Here is a 27752-nt window from a genome sequence, read left to right on the forward strand (position 1 = left end):
GTGCATGGTTCATACTCCTGTGACTCGGCCAACGTTGTCTACCTCATACGTTGCAGGAAAGGATGCTCCAGAGCATGGTACATTGGCGAGACCATGCAGACACTGCGACAACGGATGAACGGGCACCGCGCAACAATCGCCAAACAGGAGGGTTCCCTCCCAGTCGGGGAACACTTCAGCAGTCAAGGACATTCAGCCACCGACCTTCGGGTAAGCGTACTCCAAGGCGGCCTTCGAGACACACGACAACGCAAAATCGTCGAGCAGAAATTGATAGCCAAGTTCCGCACCCATGAGGACGGCCTCAACCGGGATCTTGGGTTCATGTCACGCTACACATTACCCCACCAGCGAACAAATGTTATCTGTTTTTAATATAACGGGTCAGTTGCTGTCTTTTCTATGTTTCTACCTCTCTATCTCTGTTTTTTTTTGTTTGTTGTTTTTTTTGGTGATTTGTATATTCTGAGACCTGGCAGGTAACACCTGTCTGTCTGCACACTGATTGCCTTGGCAACGGGCAGTTGAAAAAACTGTCTGTTATCACCAAGCATTGTTCTGTGAATTATAAATGCGACTTCATTTCGAGGACTTCATTTCCACATCGTTCACCTGAGGAAGGAGGTAGCCTCCGAAAGCTTGTGAATTTAAAATAAAATTGCTGGACTATAACTTGGTGTTGTAAAATTGTTTACAATTGAGCATATACAATAGGAAAGAATATAGGTTGGCTTCCCTCCCATGCCTGCTTGTGCTGTAGCCCCACTCCCTCCCTCACTGGCCCACCCTAAGTACTCCAGCTAGGCTCCACTCTCTCCCTGCTCCAGCCTTAAGCCTTGATCCCTTCTAACATGGATCATGAGTTCCAAAGGTCCTGAGCAATACATCTGACTTCAAAACTAAACAGCACCCTTGTGGCCCCACTGAGCCCATGAGCGACACTGCAGGAGAGCTGTAGTCCATAGATTAGAAGAATCTTTTGTATTCGAGAGTTTGGCTTGATTGCTTTTGACGATCAGAAAGTAAATGGTAAGAGATTGGGAAATATTGATATTCAAAGGGACCTGGGTGTCCTTGTACATGAGTCACTGAAAGCAAACATGCAGGTGCAGCAAGCAATTAGGAAGGCAAATGGTTTGTTGGCCTTTATTACAAGAGGATTTGAGTACAGGAGTAAAGGTGTCTTACTGCAATTATATAGGGCCTTGGTGAAACCGCACCTGGAGTATTGTGTACAATTTTGTCTCCTTACCACAGAGGGAGTGCAACGAAGGTTCACCAGACTGATTCTTGGGATGGCAGGATTGTTGTATGAGGAGAGATTGAGTAGACTAGGCCTGTATTCTCTAGAGTTTAGAGGAATGAGAGGTGATCTCATTGAAACATACCAAATTCTTACAGGGCTCGACAAGGTAGACGCAGGGAGAATGTTTTCCCTGGCTGGAGAGTCTAGAACCAGGGGTCACATTCTCAGAATAGAGGGTCGGCCATTTAGGATTGAGATGAGGAGAAATTTCTTCACTCAGAGGGTGGTGAACCTTTGGAATTCTCTATCCCAGAGGGCTGTGGAGGCTCAGTCATTGAGTACATTCAAAAAAGAGATCAATAGATTTCTAGATAGTAGAGGCATCAAGGGATATGGGGATGGTGCAGGGAAATGGCATTGAGGTAGTAGATCAGCCATGATCTTGTTGAATGGTGGATCTGGCTCGAGGGGCCAGATGGCCTACTCCTGCTCCTATTTCTTAAGTTCTTATGTTCTTATGTACTTGTACAGAACTTTCACTCAGGGATTAAGTATATGGAGAGGCAATGAGACGATAGATTGTGGAAGGAATAGACTTGATGGGTCAAATGGTTTAGTCTTGTGGCATGCTTCCACGTGTTATTAAACATGCTTTTATTGACACAGCACAGACCTTTTAATTAGGGGAGAAAAGTTAATGAAGGTGAAGGCTCAGTCAAATGTTGAAGACACAAATATAACTAAATTTGCTGGGGATTCAGGGGCTCTTTATTTTTATGGGCCACGTGGTTGTGAGAGACTTTGGAGGTGTCACAAACCTTTCATTTATTCTATTTGATACACAATATTCTAGGAAAGTAAGTAGTGAGATAAGTGTTGCCTACATTTTCCACTCAGGTGAAAACCAGAGCGAGACATTTGCACCTGCCTGAACTCAGGTGGGCCGATCCCTCTGCGGTTTCAAGGATCAGCCCAATTTTAATAAAGGAGGCAAGCTCCCACACTATTACCGCCTCTGAAAGGGAGCTCACCGTTTGTTGGGTGGAAACTTGTGTGTTGCTGTTGGATTTAAGGACTTGCAGTAGCTTAAAGGGGCCAGCACATGAGCAAATCTGGAAGAAAGCGGTAGCACAATTTGATTAGGAAGCAATCTTTGGCACATCAAGCGGAAAGTAGAGAATGCCCAGTTTCTCTAATATTGCAGTTGAAATGCCTCAGTAGTTAATAATGGAAGAACACCCTATTTGAATCCAAGTGACATAGACTCCACGAGAGAACAACACAGCAGCAGTGGAAGGAGTTGGTCAGGAAAGTGAGTGCCAATGACCCCGCAGACAGCAACTTGGTGCCGCAAAATGTTTAATCATCTTACCAGGTCTGCCAAAGTAAGAGGAGTCAGCCAAGAGGCGTCAGACCAGTCAAGCAACAGCCTGACATAGCCATACTCACAGAATCATAGCTTGCAGCCAACGTCCCAGACTCTTCCATCACCATCCCTGGGTATGTCCTGTCCTACCAGCAGGACAGACCAACCAGAGGTGGCAGTACAGTGATATACAGTCAGGAGGGAGTGGCCCTGGGAGACCTCAACATTGACACTGGACCCCATGAAATCTCACGGCATCAGGTTAAACATGGGCAAGGAAACCTCCTGCTGATTACCACCTACTGCCCTCCCTCAGTTGATGAATCAGTCCTTCTCCATGTTGAAAACCACTTGGAGGAAGCATTGAGGGTGGCAAGGGCACAGAATGCACTCTGGGTGGGGGACTTCAATGTCCATCATCAAGAGTGGCTTGGTAGCACCACTACTGACCAAACTGGCCGAGTCCTGAAGGACATAGCTGCCAGACTGCGCCTACGGCAGGTGGTGAGCGAACCAACACGAGGGAAAATCTTACTTGATCTCGTCCTCATCAACCTACCTGTCGCAAATGCATCTGTCCATGACAGTATTGGTAGGAGTGACCACCGCACAGTCCTCGTGGAGACGAAGTCCAGTCTTCGCACTGAGGACACCATCCAACGTGTTGTGTGGCACTACCACCGTGCTAATTGGGATAGATTCAGAACAGATCTGGCAGCTCAAAACTGGGCATCCATGAGGCGCTGTGGGCCATCAGCAGCAGCAGAATTGTATTCCAGCACAATCTGTAACCTCATGGCCCGGCATATTACTCACTTTACGATTACCAACAAGCCAGGGGATCAACCCTGGTTCAATGAGGAGTGTAGAAGAGCATGCCAGGAGCAGCAGCAGGCATACCTAAAAATGAGGTGCCAACCTGGTGAAGCTACAACTCAGGACTACATGCATGCTAAACAGCGGAAGCAACATGCTATAGACAGAGCTAAGCGATTCCACAACCAATGGTTCAGATCAAAGCTTTGCAGTCTTGCCACATCCAGTCGTGAATGGTGGTGGACAATTAAACAACTAACGGGAGGAGGAGGCTCTGTAAACATCCCCATGCTCAATGATGGCGGAGCCCAGCATGTGAGTGCAAAAGACAAGGCTGAAGCGCTTGCAACCATCTTCAGCCAGAAGTGCCGAGTGGATGATCCATCTGGGCCTCCTCCCGATATCCCCACCATCACAGAAGCCAGTCTTCAGCCAATTCGATTCACTCCACGTGATATCAAGAAACAGCTGAATGCACTGAATACAGCAAAGGCTATGGACCCCGACAACATCCCGGCTGTAGTGCTGAAGACTTGTGCTCCAGAACTAGCTGCGCCCCTAGCCAAGCTGTTCCAGTACAGCTACAACACTGGCATCTACCCGACAATGTGGAAAATTGCCCAGGTATGTCCTGTCCACAAAAAGCAGGACAAATCCAATCCGGCCAATTACCGCCCCATCAGTATACTCTCAATCATCAGCAAAGTGATGGAAGGTGTCGTCGACAGTGCTATCAAGCGGCATTTACTCAACAATAACCTGCTCACCAATGCTCAGTTTGGGTTCTGCCAGGACCATTCGGCTCCAGACCTCATTACAGCCTTGGTCCAAACATGGACAAAAGAGCTGAATTCCAGAGGTGAGGTGAGAGTGGCTGCCTTTGACATCAAGGCAGCATTTGACCAAGTGTGGCACCAAGGAGCCCTCGTAAAATTGAGGTCAATGGGAATCAGAGGGAAAACTCTCCAGTGACTGGAGTCATACCAAGCACAAAGGAAGATGGTAGTGGTTGATGGAGGCCAATCATCTCAGCCCCAGGACATTGCTGCAGGAGTTCCTCAGGGCAATGTCCTAGGCCCAACCATCTTCAGCTGCTTCATCAATGACCTTCCCTCCATTATAAGGTCAGAAATGGGGATGTTCGCTGATGATTGCACAGTGTTCAGTTCCATTCGCAACCCCTCAGATAATGAAGCAGTCCGTGCCCGCATGCAGCAAGACCTGGAGAACATTCAGGCTTGGGTTGATAAGTGGCAAGTAACATTCGCGCCAGACAAGTGCCAGGCAATGGCCATCTCCAACAAGAGAGAGTCTAACCACCTCCGCTTGACATTCAACGGCATTACCATCGCCGAATCCCCCACCATCATCATCCTGGGGGGGTCACCATTGACCAGAAACTTAACTGGACCAGCCATATAAATACTGTGGCTACAAGAGCAGGTCAGAGGCTGGGTATTCTGTGGCGAGTGACTCACCTCCTGACTCCTCAAAGCCTTTCCACCATCTACAAAGCACAAGTCAGGAGTGTGATGGAATAATCTCCACTTGCCTGGATGAGTGCAGCTCCAACAATACTCAAGAAGTTCGACACCATCCAGGATAAAGCAGCCCGCTTGATTGGCACCCCATCCACCACCCTAAACATTAACTCCCTTCACCACCGGCGCACTGTGGCTGCAGTGTGTACCATCCACAGGATGCACTGCAGCAACTCGCCAAAGCTTCTTCGACAGCACCTCCCAAACCCACGACCTCTACCACCTAGAAGGACAAGAGCAGCAGGCACATGTGAACAAGACCACCTGCATGTTCCGCTCCAAGTCACACACCATCCCGACTTGGAAATATATCGCCGTTCCTTCATCGTCGCTGGGTCAAAATCCTGGAACTCCCTTCCTAACAGCACTGTGGGAGAACCTTCACCACACGGACTGCAGCCGTTCATGAAAGCGGCTCACCACCACCTTCTCAAGGGCAATTAGGGATGGGCAATAAATGCCGGCCTCGCCAGCGACGCCCACATCCCATGAACGAATTTTAAAAAACACCTTCCAAGAATGCACTGCACTGTGTGGCGTTAAAACCCCTTGAACTGTGTTATATTTACAGGAAAGGGTTAACTGCGCACCTGTTAAACATTACATTTGAAAACTGGAAACACAGCAACTGCAGAAATTGAAAAAGCTTTTAGAAGTTTCTAACAGGCCTTTGGCTTGTAAAAACAACTGATAAGGAAAACACTGAGGCAGCCAGAATTGGAGCCACCAAGGCCATAAAAGAGTTTACACACAGATAAGACATTCCTTGAAGAGAGTCTTCCTACAGATAAGAGAGGCATACACATTCCAAAGTCCGAAGAAGGGGCTCAGTATTCCAACGGTCTGAGATAATTACACCTGGTTTTAACTGAGGTCATCAAAGAGACCTAGTAATGAACGAAGCTTAGTAACAGGGGGAGTGATTGGACAAAAATGACACTTTCCCCAATCCTATGTCCAATTGTTCAAAAACAACGTAAAAAGAAGACATCGCCACGAAAACAGACACTGCAGTGGAGAAAGCTTGAAAGAAAGCTCTGCTTAGAGGAAGGTTGTCCAACAATACAGTCAGGTGGAGCCTAAAGAAACTTGCCTACAGGAAGGACATCCAATGAGAAGAAACTTCAAAAGCTTTGAAAGAGCTGATCAATCTTTGGCCTTGATGCAAAATCCTTGGTTCCTAAGGTGGTATGTATTACAGGATTTGCCTGTTGTTTGCATGAATTGTTAAATCATTAAATAATCACATTGCAAACCACTAAATGTATAACAGGTAGAGTACGGTGATATGGATTGTTTGATTTTGCTTCATGCTTGTGTGAATTATAACGTAATTATAAAATTACTTTTGATTAATGAAACTACCGTTAGTGTGACTTTCTTTGACTGACTATTGTCCAGGTTCAAGAACCACTGGAAAATCAGGTTTTTCCCTACAACTGAGCATATGGCAGACACTTACAGTGACCTACCCTCATACTCAGTTACAATAGATATATTGTTTACTATCAATCCTCTGGAGGCTGCCCAGTACTTTTGTCGCCAGTCTTCAACGAAAGCCTTCCTTCACTCACAAACCTACAGGGAATCACCCCAGTAAAAACCTCACATGCTACGAAATAACTCAAAGCATGGACTTGTCATCATCCCTATTGTATCTGCCTCCTGGTGCCTGGGCATCTCATGGAAACAAAAGTAATTCTTACTGTTTGCATTCTTCTTAATGGAGACAACTGAGGGATTGGCCACAGGTGGGGCCACCAACTTCCATTCTCTCACAACAACAACAACAACTACTACTACTACTACTTGCATTTATATAGTGCCTTTAACGTAGCAAAATGTCACAAGGCACTTCACAGGAGTGTTATCAAACAAAATTTGACACCAAGCCACATAAGGAGGTAGTAGGACAGATGACCAAAAGCTTGGTCAAAGAGGTAGGTTTTAAGGAGCATCTTAAAGGAGGAAAGAGAGGTGGAGAGGTTTAGGGAAGGAATTCCAGAACTTAGGGCCTAGGCAGCTGATGGCACAGCTGCCAATGGTGGATCAATTAAAATCAGGGATGCGCAAGAGGCAAAAATTGGTGGAGCGCAGAAACCTCGGAGGGTTGTAGGGCTGGAAGAGGTTACAGATAGAGGGAGGGATGAGGCCATGGAGGGATTTGAACCCAAGGATGAGAATTTTAAAATTGAGGCGTTCCTGGACTGGGAGCCAATGTAGGTCAGTGAGCACAGGGGTGATGGGTGAACGGGACTTGGTGCAAGTTAGGATACGGGCAGCAGAGTTTTGGATGAGCTCAAGTTTATGGAGGGTGGAAGATGGGAGGCCGGCCAGGAGAACATTGGAACAGTCCAATCTGGAGGTAACAAAAGCATGGATGAGGGTTTCAGCAGCAGATGAGCTGAGACAGGGGCAGAGATGGGCGATGTTACAGAGGTGGAAGTAGGCGGTTTTGGTGATGGAGCAGATATGGGGTCGGAAGCTCATCTTAAGGTTAAATATAAGGAGTCTTACAACGCCAGGTTATAGTCCAACAGCTTTATTTGGAATCACAAGCTTTCGGGGCTTTGCTCCTTCGTCAGGTGAGTGAAGGGTTCCATAAAGGCACAGCATATATAGTCAGAGAACAATGCCTGGTGATTACAGATAATCTTTCCAACTGCCCGTTATCACACCTCGGCAGAGAGATAATCACAGCAATCAAAGGAGTGGATGGTGTTCAGACAGGTTAGTCAGGGAAACATTACATTCAAGAATACTGAATACACAAGGGGTCAGATCACAAAGACAGGGAGAGAGAGAGAGAGACCCGAAAGGCAGAGAGAGAGAGAGAGAATGACCAGTTGTATTAAAAACAGATAACTTTTTTTCGCTGGTGGGGTTACATGTAGCGTGACATGAACCCAAGATCCCGGTTGAGGCCGTCCTCATGGGTGCGGAACTTGGCTATCAATTTCTGCTCGACGATTTTGCGTTGTCATGTGTCTCGAAGGCCGCCTTGGAGAGCGCTTACCCGAAGATCGGAGGCTGAATGTCCTTGACTGCTGAAGTGTTCCCCGACTGGGAGGGAACCCTCCTGTCTGGCGATTGTTGTGCGGTGTCCGTTCATCCGTTGTCGCAGTGTCTGCATGGTCTCACCGATGTACCATGCTCCGGGGGCAACCTTTCCTGCAACGTATGAGGTAGACAACATTGGTCGAGTCACAGGAGTATGAACCATGTACCTGGTGGGTGGTGTCCTCTCGTTTGATGGTGGTATCTGTGTCGATGATCTGGCATGTCTTGCAGAGGTTGCCGTGGCAGGGTTGTGTGGTGTCGTGGACGCTGTAATTTGCTGCGAACGATATGTTTCCCTGACTAACCTGTCTGAACACCATCCACTCCTTTGATTGCTGTGATTATCTCTCTGCCGAGGTGTGATAACAGGCAGTTGGAAAGATTATCTGTAATCACCAGACATTGTTCTCTGACTATATATGCTGTGCCTTTATGGAACCCTTCACTCACCCGACGAAGGAGCAAAGCTCTGAAAGCTTGTGATTTCAAATAAAGCTGTTGGACTATAACCTGGTGTTGTACGACTCCTTACATTTGTCCACCCCAGTCCATCACCGGCATCTCCACATTAAGGTTAAATAGGATGCCAAGGTTGCGAACGGTCTGGTTCAGCCTCAAACAGTGGCCAAGGAGAGGGTTGGAGGATGTCCTCTAAGAGGAGGAAGCATTGGAGCTCCTGAGGAGGCAGTCAACAGAGAGAGTTGGAGATGGGGATGTTGGAAGGCAAGTGGCAGCTGCAGATTAGTCATTACATTCTGTTTCTCTTCTTTGTCATCCTATTAGACCCCATATTACTTGTCAGCAAATTAGATCATCAAACCCTCATGTTATTCTTTCTACTAAAAGTCACTTGTGAACTCCACCCCTCAGCAACACATTCTAATCTCTCTTCTCTTCCAGATATGCCATATTTGGATGTAGTATTGGAAGAAGAGTAACTACAGTCCTGCCAGCACTTCATTGTGTGCACTGTCAATCACCCTCTCCCTTCCAAGCACCAGCCCAGACAATCTACCCGAGGGGCAATAAAACATGAGCCAATGGGTAATACACAGGATGAAACACAAGACATGAACAATCTAGGGACCTAGATCTCATGGTTCCAGCTTTAAAAAGATACTTGCGGAGCATCAAATGTCTATGCAGCCACCGGGGAAGGTCTCTGACAATGTGTAGCAGATAGGAAGTCAATTGGAGGAGACTACTATCTGCATCTACAACACCCTGATGGATGGCTTTGCAGTAGTGCATGTGGAGGCCCCCATGACAGAAACCCTAAGGACAGTCTGTGCTTCTGCCATCGATTTTCAAACTGTTATCATTATGGAACGGGCTGTCTCTTCCGACCTCCAAGCACTTGGGGCTGGGATATATCGAGGTACCTCACATGGCTTCACAGATCTCATTGGTACCATTAGGTTTGCTTTCCTGCAGACCAATGACCATGCAGAACCAGTGCCCAGTAATAATAGTATTAGCAGGAACTTACTCATATGATACTGCAATCTCTCAGGATGGCAACACATGCATGTCCTCTTACCAGCCTCCTTAGATATCTGCACATGTGGCAGAAAGGAGACAGGGCCAGGCTGCCCATGCAGCAGCCCAAGGGATGCAGCATGTAACGGATTCATCTAAGGACTTAGCTGCATGAGGCAAGGGCCAGATCAGTCCAAAGATGCTCCCAGCAGCCAGCTTCATCCTGCAATCTTGCTACTTAAAGGAGCATTAAATTAGATTTAACAGGTCAATAGTCACACATTGGCACAAAGGGCTAAGAGGTAGTAGGCACATGCACACAGTATGAGCTGTCAGCAAAATTATGGTAGCAATAAAGTTGTGCATGCAGTCATTGTCTTTAGCGAGGCTTCGAAGTGGCATTGATGAGGTGACATGAATGGGAACTAATGAAGTTGATACAGCGAAGGTTCTGTAGATGATGGTGTGTTAGTAACTGGAATGACGGAAGATATAGACAGGACAGTTGGTGTAGTGGCCAGATGAGGTGGTGAAGAGAAGGTCTCCTGTATCAGCGTGCCTTGAATATGTCTTGCATTCAGGTAAACAATGTCGTCTGTATTCTTTTCAGGCTACTGCTGCTCCTTTGCAGGCTGATCCCCCTGTCACCACTGGGTGCCTTACTTCTCTGGACCTCCATAATGAGGTCTCTTTGTAAGGCAAAGCTTTACAGCAGACGGCACGTCACCATGATCCTTGAGACCTTAGCCACGCTATATTGTAGAGCAACTCAAGACCCATCCAGGCACCTGAAGTGCACTTTTAACATTCCAACTGTGCTCTGTGATGCCTTTAGTAGATGAAAGGACCCCATTATGGTGGTGCTCACTTGCTGTCCTGGGACAGCACACTACCATGGCTGTAAAAGATAGCCCTCATCTCCCAGGAACCACCCAAAAACTTGCCTCTCTGGGGAAAAGGGTATTGGCACAGTGGAGTTCCTTAAAATGTAGGAATCATGGCAGCTGCCAGTGAGCACTCACTTGCACAGAGTGGTTGCTAATGATCCAGACGTTGAGAGGGTGGAATCTTTACTTGATGTAGTTGACAGGCTTAATCAAGTAACCATGTATGGTTATATAAGTGAAATGTATGACTCTTTGACCTTGAAGAATCCTGCCATTCTGTAAAATTACAGTGCCTTATCATGCTATTGCTTGTCCTTAGGAAGTGGGTGTACCTTCTTGCTGTAGGAAACCATGGCCTGGAAATTCTGTGGGGGTTCTCCCAATCCCCTGCTGTAACTTTGGTGGGAAACTAGCTGAACCCTCAGCGAAACGGCAAGGAACGGTCCTTATCAGCCATCAGCTGTTTCTCTGGGGGTTCTGCTAATCTCCTGCTGAAATTATGGTGAGGATTGGGATAACCCCAGTGAAGTTTCAGGGCCTGTATCTGTGAGTTGCATTATGCTTCTGTACACAGCTCAACAGTTAATGTATTGATTGACGTCCTCGGTAGCAGCCTGGAATGACCTGCAGAATTGTGCTCTCTTCAGAAATGGTGGAGAGAGCAAAAAAGGAGGGCTCCACAGCAGAAGGCACAAAGGTAGATGCTGAAGCAATTGCCAGCAATTTAATTTTTTTTAAAATTTCCATATTAGTTGAGAAATAAACTTTCCATGAACCTTTTTTCCAGTAGCTGCTGGGCCCTTGAAATCAACCTCCGCCTTTTCCTTCCTGGATGTGTTAATGAAGTGGCAATGATGGAAAATGGGATATATGCATACATGAGAGAGAAGGGAATAGAGGGATATGGGGGCAGGGTGAGAAGAGATAAATGGAGTGGGCGGAGGTGTGGGTGGAGTATAAACACTGGAATAGACCAGTGGAGCCGAATGGCTCGTTTCTCTGTTGTAGAATCCATATAAAACAAAAGAGGAGAAAGACCTTGCATTTATACAATGCCTTTGATGACCTTGTACCCCCCTCCCCCCCACTGCCATTTGCAAGCAGTGGGCCAGGAGGGAGCAGCCAGCAGCAGTCCTGGCGGGGACAGGGACAGGAGGGTGGGGGGGAGGGGTAATTAGAATCATAGGGCTAGAAATTCGGTCATGTAGTGCCCGTTTTTCAGGCACTACGTGGCCTCCTGAGGTCCCAAAATGGCGTCTGGAATACACGCACACTTTTCTAGCATGATGTGCATCGGATGCCATCTTGGTAAAGGGCTTCGCACAGACGCAGATAATGAATGCCGGCTGCATGCAAAGTATCGAGAATATGCATTAGATCAGTGTGCAACGCTGATTTAAAGGGATACCATTTTGGAACTCAATGCTCCAGCCAACGCACTGTCTTAACCATGACCAGCTGAACATGTTGTAGACGGCCTGGAGGACCCCCCCCCCCACCCCACCCCCACCTGCACTATTTAAAGGGACCGTGCAGGATTTACAGGTTAGTTGTTAGATTATTACTTCTGGCTGCTGATGCATTTGTAACTGTTTTTGGAGGTCTCCTATACTTAATACTAGGACTAGGGGACATAGCCTAAAATTTAGAGCCAGGACTTTCAGGAGTGAAGTTAGGAAACGCTTCTACATGCAAAGGGTGATAGAAGTTTGGTACTCTGTTCTGCAAACAGCAGTTGATGCTAGCTCAATTGTTAATTTTAAATCTGAGATTGATAGATTTCTGTTAACAGAAGTATTAAGGGATATGAAGCTAAGGCGGGTATGTGGAGTTAGGTCACAGGTCAACCATGATCTCACTGAATGGCAGAACAGGCTCTCAGAGCTAAATACCACTGCCACTTTCTGCCTCCTGTTATGCACCACCTTCTCCTGCAAGAAAGTGGGACGTGTGTCAGTGAGTGTCCTGCAGGATGTTTGGGTGATGTGCCTGCCATGGTTGAATAGCTGCCAGTGTGTGTGACCTGTGAGTTGTGGTTGTGCAGCTTGCAACAGTGGTAATATGTGAGGGTGAGAGGAAGCATCTGATTGGAAGAGTTGAGTACTGATGGAAAGAGCTGGTTGGTATGTGGGTGAAGTGGGGTGTAGTGCATGGAGCAGTGCATGCGGCTAGTGGTGCAGTCGGTAGGAGACGCCACTTAACAGTTGACCTCACTCAACTTGACTACTCGTGTCAAAGCATTGAACTTCTTCCTGTACTGCATCCACGTTCGTGGTGCTATGCTCCTGGCATTGAATTTGTCCCCTGCTACCTCCCACTGCCTCTTGAGCATACGTCTGGAGGGCCTCTTGCCCCCCCTGCGGATATAGGATGTCCCTCCTTCTGTCCACCTCTTGCACCAAGGCCTCTAGTGCATCAGCAGGGAACCTTGGTGCACATTCTCTCGCAGGCCTGGTACAAATTCAGATCGGCCGTTTGGTGAGATCTGGCGTGCAGATTGGGGGATGTAGGATTTAGTAGTGCGCAACCTTTATTCAATGTTTTAACATAACTCAACAGTTTGTAAACATAGGGACCTGCATCTGTGTTTTACATGTGCGATATCTGATATCCATTCACACTCCTTGTGGCCCCTTATTTTATATTTTGCACATAAGAGATGCAGGCTGCCTTTAAGAGGCACAAACTGCCTTTAAGAGGTGCGAGCAACTCACACAATATCTGGGCCCTCTTCTGGTGAGCAGTGTGAAGCTGGTGAGAACAACGCAGACAAGCTTGACTGCCGCGCTACAATCAGGTAAATGACCAGGCAGCACGAATCTCACGTTCTGCCTGCATCGGAATCACCAGGCATGGGTTAATCATGCACCGTGATGCCTATGCCTGGATTCGGAAGTTAACCAATTTAACCCCTATAGAATGGTTACATCACAGAAGGAGGCCATTCGGCCCATTGAGCCTGTGCCAGCTCTTTGTAAGAGCAATCCAGTCAGGGTGGTGAGGTAGCGGTAAGCCTCACTGGCGTTTTTACCTCTGTCATCATCACTGTCCCACCCCATTTTGGACAGGATTGTGGAGGAGAATCCAGTCCATTACGTGTGAAATAGAGAGGAGGGGCCCGATATTACCAGGGCAGCGGGTTCGCGGCAGGGGGTGCGATTGGGTGCGTGGGTAACGCGCCCGGTGAAATCAGTCTGCCCCGAACGCAATCGCAGGCTAATTGGATCCACTTACCTCTTGTTCCGGGTTCCCCGCTGCTGAGCTGTGCGGCGGGCAGACTGTGCATGCGCAGTAAGGTCTGTCAGCTGGAGGAGCTCTATTTAAAGGGGAAGTCCTCCACTGACTGATGCTGCAAGAAATAGGAAAAATTACAGCATGGAGCAGCCTAGCGGGAAGGCCGCTCCCAGGTTTAATGATGCCTCACTCCAGGTATCATTGGATGGAGTGAGGAGGAGGGGGAGGACAGATATCTTCCCCCCGGCAGGCGGGAGGAAGCGGCCTGCCTCTGCCACCAAGAAGGTCTGGCTCGGAGTGGCAGAGGAGGTCACCTGCACCACCAACATATCACGCACCTGCATACAGTGCAGGAGGCGCTGCAATGACTTAAGTAGGTCAGCCAAAGTGAGTACACTTACTCATTCCCCTACACTCCATCTGCCACGTCACCGCCCCCACACCACATCTCCTTCTGCACTGCCAACACTACTCTGTCACATCACTCCTCACACCCACTCAAACCTCATCCTCATCTTACCTGCACTTACTCACCTCACCAGTACTCATCCCGCCACTACCACTCAACCCAATCCTCATACATCTCATGGCTCTATCTCATACTCACCCTCTCATGCATCTCTTTCACGGTCAGCCTCACTCATCCTGCCACTACCTGTGCTGCAGCCACAGGGCATGCATCACATATGTGCAGTAGGCAGTGTAAGGCAAACGTGTTGTGAGCATGAAGGGGATGCACAAGGGTGTTTGAGTGTTTGTCATGGTTTTTACTTATATTTAATTTCTGAGCAACTCACATTACATATTATATTGGCACCACTACTGCCACGTCTTTGCGAGTCTTGTCTGGTTTGTGCAATAATGCCCTTTCCTGAGGATCACAATGAAGACTCACAACTGATGCCACCCATTGTGTCACTACAGAGTGGGTGTAGGTGTATTTGCAGGGCTATTTTGTGCAGACGACTGAGAGACATCGACGATGTCCCCGGTGACACCCTGGAAGGATGCGGAGGAGAAGTTGTTGAGGGCAGTGGTGACTTTGACAGCGACAGGTAAGAAGATGGTGCTCGGGTCAGCCGGGAGCAGCTCGGCATGAAGGAGGCTGCAGATGTCCACGACTACATGTGGAGTGACTCTGAGCCTCTGTGTGCACTGCTGCTCAGAGAGGTCCAGGAAGCTGAGCCTCGGTCTGTGGACCCTGTGGCGAGGGTAGTGCCCTCTGCGACGCATCTCTCTCTGCCGTTGCCCTCCCTCCTGCTGTGCAGGTGGATGTGTCACGGCACTGTGTTGTGGAGCTCCACGTGTCAGAGGTGGACGGCGTGGCCGGTGAGGCTGGTGATGCTGTTCGTCCTCCGAGGAGGTCATGACTGTAGCTACAGCGGCCCCCATCCGGAAGATGTACATCTTAGGGGGTCTGCAAGGTTGGTACATGTGTCTGGACACCGGGGTAAGTGTGCAAGTTGGTGAATTTTATTGTTAGGAGGAGGGTGGTGGAGGCCAAACTTTGTCCAAAGTGACAGAGTGGCCTCCTGCAATGAGTGAGGGTCTCCCCACCCCACCTGTCAAATGGACCTTTGTATCTGCCACAGGCTGATGGCTGCAATACGACCATTTGAACTGGGAGTGTTTCCCCCAGTACGGGAAACAGTCCCAGTTGTTTGTAAAATCCCATCCCTCCTAAAATATCTCGTTAATCAGGTCTGTAAACGACCTGAAATACCAAAATAAATACTTTAAGTGGCACCCGCCGGCTTTAATTGCCGGCGGGAGTCCCACATGCGGGGGCTGCGCGCGCATGTCAGCGCGTCTGTGGGAAACCCGGAAGTGGGCGGGTTGGAGCCGGGCTCCCGACCCGCCCTGGGAATCCCCGATTTTCGTGGCCCCCCCGCCAGGAACGCACCCGATCGCGGGTGCTAAAATCGACCCCCAGGAGTTCTCTCAAGCCAGTATAATGGATTTGTACACGCAAACAGGGCAAGAAAACTCTAAGCTACTTGTACAAGTGGTGATTGAATAGTTTGCCAACACGCACACTATTGAAGGGAAATAAGACCCTCTGTTTCTGAGTGTCTCGACATTCCTGTCAGCCATTTAACGTAACCCCCCCACCCCCATTTTTGAGAAAGGCCTTCTTGAAACTTTTATCCTTCGTTTATTTATGTTAATCACGGTTAATCTCGTTCATACTGCATTCAATACTTTAGCCACAAACATTTAACCGAATCATTTATTTAGTATGTTAACCAAACAATTGTGTCGGTAATTTGGTCAAACAAATGATGTGTGTTTTAAATTTGTGTTTAACATTTAATCATGATAGCCTTCAGTAGCTTGAACCATATAATCATTAACGTAGTTGCACATGCTTTCGGATACCTCTGTAATGCATTCATAAGCGTAATGTTTCTTTGTAAGCGTCGTGAAGGTAACAGTGTCTTGTCAGTCTGGGAAAAGACAGGCTGTCCTCCCCAACAGAGATAAGGCAAGCAGTTGCAAGCACGGCCTTGACGACACAGTAACTCGCAGAGGCCCATGTCTGGAAACAGACATGGCTACGTGCTTAGCAGGGTCTGCAAGAAAGTTGAACAAAGAAAGGTTAAAGGACTCCAACTTAGAAGGAGGTAACCCTTGGGCATGCGAACGTCACCAGCCCCAGGGCCCACTGTTGGCAGCCCTCCATTGGCCTACTCTAATTAGAGATAGGGGAAAGTAACCTGAATGGGTTAATGCCTGTTGATCATCAGGCATCATTTCTACTATAAAGATGAGCTCAAAACTCATGCTTTTTGTAGAGAAATAGTGCGACCATAGTGCGACAGTCCGGAACAACTGCGTTAGTGCTAGAATACAACTCTGCCCTGAACACCACCCAGGTGAGCTTTGCCTTTGTTGTTCAGTATAAATTGCTGTTTACTGTACTGTGTGTACTTGACTCCGTTCTTATTCCAAATAAAGTACTCAATTGCTACCATTTGGTTCATGTCAGACTTTTCTAGATTGCAGAGATTCCCACAGGCTCACTGCTGTGAGACCTAGCATACGCCATTTTTGTGGCCTCCGAAGGGGATTCTTACACTATGGGCTCGTGTGTGAGAAATGAACTCTTGGGCGAGATACCAGAGGATGGCTGGCACCCATGGTACTGTACTCCAGCCAGAGGTAAATGCCATCAGGAGGAGGGGAGGGGGAAAACTGGCAGAAAAGGAGGAGGAAAGAAAAATATTTTGCCATACACAATAAATCTGCTGAAGTCATAGTGTGATAGTCACCAAATGTAAGTGATGAAATTTCTGGAACAGCAGCTTCGACCCTTATTATCCTGTATTTTACATCCATGCACCACTTTGGGATTAGACACATCTTCTACCAGCAGCTACTTGACAGAGTTTAGTGTGTATTTTAGAATAGGTGTAACTGGCATATAATTTACACTTCAAATTCTGGCCTCCTACATCATTGTGCTTAAGGTTTCATTCACTAAAGCTGCTGCATCTAGTTAGCGCTTGCTGCACCTCAGACCTCAAGCTGGGGAATACTTTCTCAATCACCTTGCCCATGTTGTTCAGGCTGCTTGAGATTTTGGACAGACTCATTCAGAGCATCCAGATCTTAGCACCCAAGTCCTCCCTATGGTGCAAAATGGATTCACCACTCTTCCAGCAAGCTCTGCGCAAAGGGGTCCACTGAGAGGCTTATTCCTTCTAGGCCATTCTCGTACATCTCTCTAGAAAATTCTCCGTCGACAGCCCCTTCCCAATAGCACTATTCCCTTCACTGCACAAACCCTGTCGTGCCTTCCTATCTGCAAATTAGGTGATTTGTTTTGCTGCTAAAATGTCTGGAGGGGAAACATCACACCTCCTGCTGCCCTTCCTCCTGCCTCTGGGAGATGCAGCAGCCATTTGACTTGTGATTAATACTACATGCTGTGTGATTGTGCTACAAATGCACTACGCTTGCAGTGCTCAGCATATATCATGTACATTGACATACTCATACCTCCATTGGGGAGGGGTCTGTTCTGATGGAGAGACCATAAGTTCTCATATATCTGATATTATTAACGCACTGCAATTCGTCAAGATTTTAGTCCATTTCAGTCCTGGCTACTGTTGCATTATTCATAGTGATTTGGTATATCAATTTGCAACATTTTTTATTGCATTCTTATTCCAAATAAAAACCATTATCCGCATACTTAGGTTATAGTAGGTAGACGGGAAAGTAGGGTTGAGGTCGCAATCAGATCAACCATGATCTTATCAAATGGCAGAGCAGGCTCGAGGGGCTGAATGGCCTACTCCTGCTTTTAATTCATATGTTTGTAAATTACAATATATAAGACAACCTCACACAGCCTCTTTTCAATTTCCTTTAGGATCCTCCAGAGGTTTCACTAGATTACTCATTCGCTCTTCCCTTTCCCCCAAAGGAGTTTGCCAAAGAAATATATCATTCTCTGCCTCCAAATTTTGATATATGCTTTTTGATTTTTCTTTCACTCTGATGTAAGCTCTGATTGCTCTTTCCTTCTATTTCTTTCTTCAGTTCACCTTGGAATATATTTTTCTGTACGTACGAAATTAAAGAAAAAAAAAGGGATAGGATTTCTGAAGGGATTCTCCCGCTCTCCCACCGTAACTTCAGTGGAAACCCCGGAAAAATGGTGTAAACGGCCATTTACGCCATATCTCCAGAGTTTCCATTGATCTTCTGCTGATGTTAGGCAGAAATTCTAACCCAAATTCTGTCACTAAACTGTCTGCTATAATTTAAGCTCTTTCCTGATACTTTCTACCCAGGCTCAATTCAAAATTTAGCTTCCATCGGCAATCATGTGCTTCCTATAAACTGAAACCTGACCTTATGCACAAAGCAACTAGAATGTAGTGTGCCCATGTCCATGGCCTTACCCCTCCCTATCTCTGTAACCTGTTCCAGCCCTACAACCCTCAGAGAACTCTGCGTTTCTCCAATTCTGGCCTCCTGTGCATCCCTGATTTCTTTCGCCCCACCATTGACGGCTGTGCTTTCAGCTGCCCAGGCCCCAAGTTCTGGAATTCCCTCTTTAAACCTCTTCACCTCTCTCTCCTCTTTTAAGACGCTCCTTAAAACCTACCTCTTTGACCCAGCTTTTGATCACCTGTCCTAATGTCTCCTTCTCTGGCTCGGTGTCAATTTTTGTCTGATTACATTCCTGTGAAGTGCCTTGGGACATTTTACTACTTAAAAGGCGCTATATAATGCAAGTTTTGTTGTTATTGCCCTGGGTGAACAATAAATCCATTTACCATTGGAATGTACAATGGTTTCAGTATGGGTTAATGCTGTATCTCCCGACCACGGCGGAAAATAGCACACTGACAGACGACAGGGTTCGTGCTGAAAACCACTAGCCATTTTTTATTGAGACAGAAATAAAATAAAAGCAAAATGAATCAATCTGCAGAATGAGTACAGCAATAGAATACCTGATTTCTCACCAAGAACAATAAACTACTTCCACTTATATAGTGCCTTTAACATAGAAATCTTTTCAGAGGGTGTGAGGGGTGTGCGAAGGTTTATTAAATGTGGAGAAAGAGAAGTGAAAAGTGGGGAGGGGTTTAGGGAAGGAGTTCAAAAGAGTAGGACCAAGGCAGCTGAAGGGTTCGCCACCAGCAAGGAAGTTATGTTGAACCTTTATGAAACACTGGTTCAGCCACAATTGGAATATTGTCTCCAGCTCTGGGCACCGCACTTTAGGAAGAATGTGAAGGCCTTAGAGAGGGTGTAGAAAAGATTTACTAGAATGGTTCCAGGGATGAGGTACCTCAATTATGTGGAGAGACTGGAGAAGCTGGAGTTATTCTCCTTAGTGCAGAGAAGGTTGAGAGGAGATTTGATAGAGGTGTTCAAAATCATGAAGGGTTTAGATAAAGTAAATAAATAAAGAGAAACCATTCCCATTGGCGGAAGGGTTGAGAACCAGAGGACACAGATTTAAGGTGATTGGCAAAAGGACCAAAGGTGACATGAGGAAGAACTTTTTTACGCAGCGAGTAGTTATGATCTGGAATGCGCTGCTGAAAGGGTGGTGGAGGCAGATTCAATCATGACTTTCAAAAAGGAATTGGATAAATACTTGAAGGGAAAAAATTTGCAGGGCTTTGGGGAAAGAGCGGGGGAATGGGACTAACTGGATTGCTATTCCAAAGAGCTAGCATGGGCTTGATGGGCCGAATGGCCTCTTTCTATGCTGTAGCCATTCTATGATCCTATGGTGGGGTCAAGGAAGAGTTATTAAGAAAGCACGTAACAAAGAAAGGTCATTTGACCCATCAAGCAAAATTCTTAAATAGAAACAGAAATTGCTGGAAACACTCAACAGGTCAGGCAGCATCTGTGGAGAGAGAAACAGAGTTAATGGGCTCAATTTTGCAATGGTGGCGGGTTGGCAGCGGGGGGGGGGGGGGTAAGGGGGTAAGGGTGAAAGTGTGCGTGGCAAACCCACATGAACAAAACTTACCGTTTCCAACACGATCGCATGTTGATTGCTGATGATTAACGTCCTCTCCGGGTTTCACGCCCGGCAGCCAGTCTGATTGACAAGCTGGCTGCTGTCAGGAGCTGCAACGAGAGGGGGGGGGGGCGGCGAGAGAAAGAGAGAGAGCCAGACGTCATCCGGTGCTGGAATGGAAGATCGGGGGGGGGGGGAAGAGAGGGAAGATCGGGGGGAGAGGGGAAGATCGTGGGGAAAGGGGAAGATTGGAGGGGCAGAGGGGACGATCAGGGGGGAGAGGGAAGATTGGGGGGACATCGGGGGACGATCAGGGGGACATCGGGGGAAGATCGGGGGGACATCGGGGGAAGATCGGGGGGACATCTGGGGGACATCGGAGGAAGATCGGGGACATCGGGGGAACATCGGGGACATCGGGGGAACATCGGGGGAACATCGGGGGAGCATGGGGGGAAGATCAGGGAATGATTGGGGGGAAATCGGGGGGACATCAGAGGAAGATCAGGCGGACATCGGCGGAAGATCAGGGAACGATTGGGGGGACAAAGGGGAAGATCGGGGGGACATCAGGGGAAGACTGGGGAAAGATCGGGGGGAGATCGGGGAATGATTGGGTGGACACGGGGGGAGATCGGGGGGACATCAGGGGAAGATCGGGGGAAGATTGGGGAACAATCGGGTGGACACGGGGGGAGATCGGGGGACATCAGGGGAAGATCGAGGGAAGATCGGGGGAGATCGGGAAACGATCGGGTGGACATGGGGGGAGATCAGGGGGACATAATTGGAAGATCGGGGGGGTGAAGAGGGGACATTGGGGGGATGAAGAGGGGGACATTGGGGGGATGAAGAGGGGGACATTGGGGGGACATCGGGAGGGGGTGAAGAGGGGGACATCAGGCATGAATCAGAAGCGGTGGGCAAGCTGCTCAGGTAAGTTAAAAATCGTTCTAAGTACTTAATCTGTCACAGGTAAAGTGCCTTGAGTACCTCAAATGAGGTATATTTGGCTCTTTAACTGTCATCCGGCCGCCTTTAATTGCCAGCAGGACTTCCGTTTTCGGGTCGCCTGCACACACAGGTGGGTCCCTGGGAAACTCGGAAGTCAGTAGGTTGAAGCCGGCTTCCGAACCCGAACGGATTTCCACGTTTTTCAGAGCCCCCCCCCCCCCCCCCCCCCCGCCCAAAACACCAGCAATTTCTCTTATTTCAGGTCAATGACCTTTCATTAGAACTGGAAGATGTTAGAGATGAACCAAAATACTGCAGTTACTGGAAATATGAAATTCTTAATTTAACAGAATTTCTAATTTAGCTGGGGACTTCTGGAGAGGTAGATAATGTGCAGCTTGTTAATTGACCAAAAATAAAATTGCAATGAAAATATGTAGTTTCTCCCTCCCCCCTCCAAACTGCACCTGCTCCATGAATGCTACATATGATTGTGAAACATAGGGGTACTGTATTCAGGCTAGGCCACATGTGTTGTAATATACAAAACAGTAAAGACTGGAGATAAGTAACAGTGAGTTATTAAGAAAGCACATTCCTTCCACAGGATAGTTCCTACCAAAGCTCAAAGTAACCAAGAAGATATCCTTTATATCTTTCACTGAAGTAATAATCTTATATTATTCCTTCATCATTCACATACGATTACATTATTCCTCTCCATACCACTGTCTAAATTATATATCTCTTTGTGGCTGATTCCTACCTTTTTAGAGAGTTTAAAATATTCATACATTGATTTCACTACAAAAAACATCCCTAGCAATCTTAAAATAGCTCCTTATCTGCATTAAAATAGAATTTGATAGTCTCCACTTTCTCCATCCTTCTGGGAAATATAGTAAAATGACAATTGCCCCTAAGGTCAGCAATATGATCACTGTCCTATTTCTAATGATTCCACAAAGCTACTTTAATAAAATCAGTAAGCTTTTCGCTGACTATCAAATGTGGAAAATTCATCTACCTTTTGTTCTTAATCCATGTGTGAATCTTTCTTTTCTTACTGCTTCCACCAACCATGTAGGACAGCAGAATAGTCTGAGGCTTGAAATGACACTCTGAAGATTAGCATGCAAATGCTTAAAATATAATAATAACCTCTGTAGAAAAAGAATTTCATATGAATCACTCGCTGATCTTCATAAATGGTAAATTCAAGGCCATGGGAGACATCAATGCCACTGTGTGATTGGCCAAACTTCTTTTCTGATTTACTTCTTTTCATTTTCCCTTTTTCTCTTAATCTTTCTTATATGTTTACCTCGCTCTCGTTTGTTTCTGCAATTATGGGGGATAAATTTGGTCCCGCCCATTTTTAGGCACGAACCAGATGGCGGGCGCAGTGCACCCGCTGGAAGAGGCCAGCCCGAGGACCACCCAAAATTGGTTCTCGGGCCTCATTATAATACTTTGGGTGAGCTGTTGCCACCTGCTGTGCTTCCAGAGTCAGCTCGCCACTTCGGTGCCCTCCAGTTTCGACCGGCTACCTTGCCGGCAGCGACCCTAAGGTAAATCACGGGAAGGGGGGGGAGGAGGACAGGAGAGGGGGCTGAGCTCCGGCCGGCAATAGCCCGCAGAAGTGCTAAAAGGAGCCGTGAGTGCTCGTTATGGTAAATATATTTTTAAAAATCTGTTTGATTGTGGCCTCCAGAGGTCCCTTTAAAGACCGCTGGTTAAACAGCATGTAGACCAAGCAATCTTGAACGGAACGGGCTCAGCGTCTGTTCAACTCAGGGCTGTCGAATTTCCAGAATGGGTCCTAAAACAGGCGTTAGGCCCCTCCTTAACAACTGTTTTAGACAGGTGTTAGGGACGCCTGAAAAATCGCCCGACCCAATATTTTTCAGGTGTCCATGGGGTGAGGGACATCGCCCCGCAAAATTGGTCTTTTTTGTACCTGTTTTCTGCCCAGGAAATGGGCGCAACAAGGTCCAATTTCTCCCCCTGTAGGTAACATCTCACCCCAAAGATGGCACCACTGACAGTGCAGCACTCCCTCAGTACTGCACTGAAGTGTAAATGTGGATTATGTGCTCAAGTATCTGGAGTGCTACCCATACCCTAGACACCAGTAACACCATTGATTTGTATCACATCATGTATGGGACAGAATATAGGGCCAGCACTGCAATCTGGGACTAATGTTGACAAATTTTAAAGAGACAGGGACATCACAGGGGGAAGTTTCAAGCAGGCTTAGTTCCCAAAGCAGTTGTATCTACTAGAGTGATGAGCTTTTTATTGAAATTACGTATGATAAAAATAATAAATTCATCGTACCAAATGGAATTGGCAATGACTATATTGTTGCATCTTTGAACCCTCTTCAGTTTAGTACCTGGCTGGGAGTAGAACCCTCTAGTATACCAATATTTTCAATTTCCCATATCATATTCTCACCTTGTTCAGTGAGATGCACAGTTAGTGCCAAATTATGCCCAGTTTGTGTGGCAGTCTCCCACTGGGAACTGAACAGAGACAGCAATCTGATTAGCGTGGGCTAGATTCAAACCTAGATTCCAGAATTGAAAGGGCGGGGCTTAACCTATTGTATTGCTCAGCCCCCATATAACCACTAACATATTCAGGTTTGTAAATTATTAATACAGAATTTGCACTTGGGGTTCTTTCTGTTACATATGCCTGAAACTACTATACCAGCTCATCAATTAATCATTTCACTAGTAAAATCAAAAATGGCTTATAAAGTAATTGAAAAAAGACAAATTCAGTTAGCACAGTTAAGATTGAGAATGAAAATCGCAAATCTCAATGCAAACTATTATACTTAACATTTCATATTTTCATTAACATTAATACACTTCTATTTACAGTACATTACCAGTTTTGTATTGATAGGGGAACAATAGGCTTGAGTGGCCCCAAAAAGCAAGAGAAATGAATATCCTTATCCAATAAAAGCAGTAAAGTAGCTTACTGGGTAAAGGCAACACCCATTGTGGTATTGAACTGTGTAAGCCAGAAGGTCCTGGGTTCAAAGCCTGCTCTGTGTTGAGTTAGCTGATCTCAGGCAGGGCAATGCTCGATGGGCTACACTTGGCCTAAATGTGAGAGAGAGGTGAAATCCAGTGATCTACACTGGAAAGTGTGTGGACAGGATAATGTTTCTGTGGTTAAATACCTTGCCAAATCTCACAGGCTAAGATCATGTTATTTAGGTAAGGTACTGAAGGATTGCTGATGCCTAATGAACTGCATAAATCATCTTCAGGAGAGGTGAAGGAAATTACAAAATGGGTGTGGTGGCTCTCGAAACCGCTTAAGCTTCCAGACCCTACTCAAACATGGCAGTGATGAGAGTGTAGAGGTATGCAAGACAAACTCCCTCCTCTCTTTCCACCCTTTGTTCTCCTTGTCAGCCCCTGTCCCAACAAGTTCTGAGTTCAACAATAGCTATCTGAGAGGAACTACAGGCCCATGTACATGCTATTCAGAGGCAGGGGGAACAGTACAACCCATATCAATAACCTCTCATTCAAATGATGCTGATTGACCAGCTGCGCATTTCCAGAATTTTCTGTTTTTATAGTAGATCCTTCCTGCAATGTGAATAGGAAAACATATATGTTAACCGCCAATGCTTCATACTAACAGTCAGTGTTTGGGATCCTAGCCCATGTGTCAGTGTTTGCTGACCCAAATCAGCAAGCATCAGGCCCAGCTTTCCTCATCACCACTACTACCTGAGTTTCGCTCCCAATAGAAATGGTCCTGGCCACTGTCTACTTTGGGCAGGAATTCTTGTGAGAACAGGAGTTCCTGCCTATAGTATTCAGCGACCAGAATCATTTACATTTATAGCAACACTCATTTAGGAGTGGTTCTCATGGAAGATGGGAAGTGGGAGAGGACAGAAGTGAAATGGATAGCAATGAATGGGAGAGACAATGGGGGAAAATGGATGGCAATGAAAAGAGCGGAAGGGGGAAATGAAGGGGAAAGAGCAGGAGGTAATGAAGAGGAGAGGGAAGGGGAGCAGCACTTTGAGAGTGTGAAGAAGGAAGTAGATAGGACGAGAGCTTTGGGGGAAATATGGAGAAGAATGCCTGCATTAACTGAAGGGGAATGAGGAGGAAGAATGCTAGATTTGATGTAGACAGGGGTGAAGAGTGACAGCTTGAGTTGAGGAGGGAAGAAAAACATGAACTGAGGATGTTGAAAGAGGAAAAGGTGCCAGTTTTAACTGGGGAGGAAAGGATGATAGCTTGAAACAAGAAGGTTGAAGCAGAATTTGGTTTAAGAGGGAGAACGATGTCTGGTTGAATTGAGGGGAGAAGAGTGCCAGGTGGAACTGAGGAGGGAGAGAAAGAAGAGTGCTCGTATGAACTTGGAGGATTGGTGGAGGAGAGCGTCTCTGAAAGAGTTGTTTGGTGCATGGTGTCTCTGTTAATTGGGTTTGGCGAGGATGGAGTGGCTCTGTAAACTGAGGAGGGGGAATTGAATGTGGGAGATTCATTTTGGTGAAGTGATGGTCTGTTTGGTCCATCAAAAATCCAAATGTCACTTTGTTTTTCCTTTCATAGATTAAAAATATATAGAAATAAATGTGCTTAAAATTAATCAGGGTGCACCATTTTAATGTAAAAATGAAAAATTAAGTTTAAATAGCATTGACATGAAAATATAAACAAAACCCCAAACACCATTCTTATAAACATAAAAATGAGATTGTTAATATAATCCATCTGTATCATGGGTGGCATTTTTGGATGAATTTTTATGTTGAAAAAGTGAGGAATTTCCATGCTAGAAATTTTCTTTCACCCAGAATCTAGTTCTCCCAGGCCAGGCATAGCACATGTTAGATGCAGGGCAAAGCTCCTTCTACACTGCTCCAACATGCCTTAACCTAAACGTAACATGGCCGTGCCTTACAATACCAATACATTTCAATTTCCCACACCCGTCTCCTTAAGTGTGACTGCCAAAGTGGTGCCAATTAGTGGCTATTTTGTGCTCTATGTACCAGCGTGAGGTTACTCAAGCTAATTTCACTTGGGACCAGTACAGCCAGCAGAGAGAGGAGGCTTTCATCGAGGCTGGATTCAAATCTAGGTCCCAGGGGTGAAAGTATGCTAACCTAGTGTATCACCCAGTTGACAAATTGATGTTGTTGTTAACTAAGCCCACCTCAGAGACTGGTTTCATGCTAGCACCGATTCAGATACTTGTCAGTATAATATACAAACTGGAGTCTCCCATTCTGCCCACATTCTCCACCATAGCTATCACGTTCTACTCATGTTTATGTCCAGCTGCTCTTATCAATTAATTTCAAATCGCCCATGTGGATATACATGTAGGCCTGGGCTTTCTGCTGCCCCTTTGTCAGTGTAGCAGCGTCATTTGGGTGGGTGAGGGCAATGCACTCTGCTCGCTCCAGACCTTTTTTCTGCGTCCTTCTTGATTTCCGTCAACAGTTACATCAGGGGTCGATTTTGAGGCCTCCCGCCCAGCAGAGACAGAGTGGTAAGAATCAGGGGGAAGAATTTACTGCCCAGTTCCTGCATTGCTGTGACCATCGTCGTTTTACCGGGGTCCTCGGAATAGGCAGCTCAGGCAGCCGGCTGAAGCAAGAGCCTAGCTAATTTAGGTTTTTAAACTGGGGACCTATGATGTCAAGAGGACCTGATGCCATTTTAGGACTCAACTGGGCGATGTGTATGTCGTGCACGCTCCACCTGATATCAGCTGGCAGTCCAGCCAAAGAGGAGCCTAAAGGAAAGTACATATTATTGGAGGGCCAGAGTGCACCTCAGAGCTTCACAAAAATAAGCTGAGCTGCTGACGCCCTGGGTCCTCGTCTCCTGAGAACGGGCCCTTGAACTACCTTTCTCCGACCCCAGAGTTTGGTCAGGCCGGCCAATATTGCGGCGGCCCAGACCCAGCTAGTTGCCTCTAGGCAATTCTTTTCCCCCCACAGCCCACCAGCCCTACGTTTGAGACCCAGTCCTCAAAATGGAGTAGGCATCCCGTTGGCACTATTGGATGGTTGGTGGACACACTCCGCCAGTCGGCCACCCAAAAACTGCACGGAGGGAAAATGTATCCCATCGAGTGCTCCCAGCGCCCGTTCCCTGTCCAACAAGAGCAGGCAAACAAGGCAGTTGGAGCCATTTGACATCAAACGCCACAATATCTACCTTTATGCCACACCCATCGCCTGGCGTTGGGAACACCTGTATCAGATAGACATTCCCAGTTGGCATGGTGCTCTGAGAACATAAGAAATAGGAGCAGGAGGAGGTCATACGGCCCCTTGAGCCTGCTCCGCCATTCGATAAGATCATGGCTGATCTTCCACCTCAACTCCACTTTCCCACCCAATCCCCATATCGTTTGATTCCCTTAGAGTCCAAAAATTTTTCAATCTCAGCCTTAAATATACTTAACAACTGAGCATCCACAGCCCTCTGGGGTAAAGAATTCCAAAGATTCACTACCCTCTGAGTGAAGAAATTCCTCCTCATCTCAGTCCTAAATGGCCGACCCGTTATCCTGGGACTATGTCCCCGGGTTCTGAGTAAAGGGGGAAGTGATGATCTTACTAAGTGAAGCTTGCAAACTTCAGAACTCTGCAATT

At 46.8% G+C, this 27752-nt stretch overlaps 1 protein-coding gene and 1 long non-coding RNA gene across 2 annotated transcripts in view; one reads left to right on the forward strand and one right to left on the reverse strand.

Annotated features, from left to right (window-relative positions):
- prlh2 (prolactin releasing hormone 2) overlaps nt 1–22192 on the reverse strand; it is a 140819-nt gene extending 118627 nt beyond the window's left edge. The window contains exons 1-2 of the mRNA XM_067997620.1: nt 22113–22192; nt 20141–20241 (exon numbers count right to left, since the gene is read on the reverse strand). The gene's annotated coding sequence lies outside the window, so the exon portion shown is untranslated. The remainder of the gene's footprint in view (nt 1–20140; nt 20242–22112) is intronic.
- The window catches only part of LOC137333476 (uncharacterized), a 39852-nt gene continuing 17848 nt past the window's right edge, over nt 5749–27752 (forward strand). The window contains exon 1 of the long non-coding RNA XR_010965899.1: nt 5749–6157. This is a non-coding gene — a long non-coding RNA (uncharacterized lncRNA). The remainder of the gene's footprint in view (nt 6158–27752) is intronic.

This window comes from Heptranchias perlo, chromosome 2 (assembly GCF_035084215.1).
Source record: "Heptranchias perlo isolate sHepPer1 chromosome 2, sHepPer1.hap1, whole genome shotgun sequence".
NCBI lineage: Eukaryota > Metazoa > Chordata > Chondrichthyes > Hexanchiformes > Hexanchidae > Heptranchias > Heptranchias perlo.